The sequence below is a fragment of the Olea europaea genome, unplaced genomic scaffold, assembly GCF_002742605.1.
Source record: "Olea europaea var. sylvestris unplaced genomic scaffold, O_europaea_v1 scaffold27098, whole genome shotgun sequence".
Taxonomy (NCBI): Eukaryota; Viridiplantae; Streptophyta; class Magnoliopsida; order Lamiales; family Oleaceae; genus Olea; species Olea europaea.
The window spans coordinates 1-1,500 of NW_019245505.1; the positions used below are offsets into that span (position 1 = coordinate 1).

A 1,500-nucleotide genomic window follows, 5' to 3' on the forward strand; every position below is an offset into this window, starting at 1 on the left:
CATTGAGGGGAAACCACCGTATATTTGTGTGTGCTTTGCTTGTTTTCTGATTTTACTACTGCTTTTTTGATAATCATCCCTATCAACATTTCTTGATCCCTTTTATTGTGACAATTTCAAAACGATGAGAAGTAAAACAAGTTTAGGTAACTTGCCTTGGTGAACTTGGAGGGGTCTTTCATGGCTGTGTAAATGTTGTGGAAAAGAATATGACCAGCATAACTGAAGATGTAAAGACCAGAAATGGCAGGAATATTGCTGAGCTGGAGGGTCGGAATGCTGTGATTGGCTTTCACACCTCCAAAAATTGCGGTGCAGGCCACCTTTACAAAAATGAGAAGTGACATAAGAATCCCACCTGTGGACTGGAAAGATATGGAAGAAAGTCCCTGAGCCACAAGCTTGGAAGTGCCACCAATATTGCAATTGCTGTCAGAATCTGAGATGTTTGTAAGTGATGCCATCCTAAATTTATTATGATGCCTAGAAATATTGTGGCTAGGTTGTCATGAAGTGAATTGTATAAGAAACAAGGGCCATGAAAATCTCAATATAGATGAAAGTAGTAGCTACAATTCTTCCTTTCGATCCAAATGCATGCTGCCCGATATCCTTATAGTCTCTTGATTTGGAGTTCTCGTGTAAACATTTCCCAACCAGATAGGAACTATAAGCACACGCCACTCCAATTTCGACAAGTAGAAATGTAGAAGCCCATCCTCCATTTTCCAAAGCATAGGGAGTTGAGAGTTGTCCCAGACCTGAACGAGATTAAAGATGACCAAGAATTCAACATTAAGTCAAGTCTACTAAATTGTGTAGTGTTGTCCATTGAGAGTGTTGTGCACTAAACATGTCTTGGTGTACAAACTAAAAATTGATATCGATTACATGTTATATATAATTGCTAAACAACATACAGAAAAAGGAAAGTTGGTTCTCTGCATCTTTTGTAGAGATAAAAAGATATGTATTGTTTGCTAGATTGAAAATGATTAATGAAGAGAAATAGGTGTACTATGTCGTCCAGTGTTGTGCACCAAACATGTCTTAGTATCCAAATCAATGATATTTTCTGTGTCATATAAGTCGTGTATATGTGATATAAAGAAATTGATTTACCAATAAGCATTCCACTCATGTTGATGACAACATGAAGAAAAGAACTGTTAGTTTCTTCATGACCTTCACCATCTTTTTCACTAACCAAACTCTCCATGTCTTTTTCATGTGATCCGGAAAAGGCATCAAACTAGTAGGTCTTCGAAGTGTGTTGACGAGAGGACAAGATCAAGATTCAAGATTAATTCGACCCCACAAGACCACACACTTACATGTTCGAGCTATGGAGTCGAAAAGGATAAGGATAACAAGCCCATGGTCAAGTCTCATGTGGGATGTGGGAGGCCAGAACAAATTGGATATGTGCAACATTACTGGCCAAAGATGCAGCTAAGTCTCAAAAGCCATGTGATGGCATGGCTTTGTCATACATGCGGT

General features: G+C 38.6%; 1 pseudogene; it reads right to left on the reverse strand.

The window, feature by feature from the left end:
- Positions 1-116: 116 nt before the first annotated feature.
- LOC111383538 lies at positions 117-1,219 on the reverse strand (annotated as a pseudogene).
- Positions 1,220-1,500: the final 281 nt, after the last annotated feature.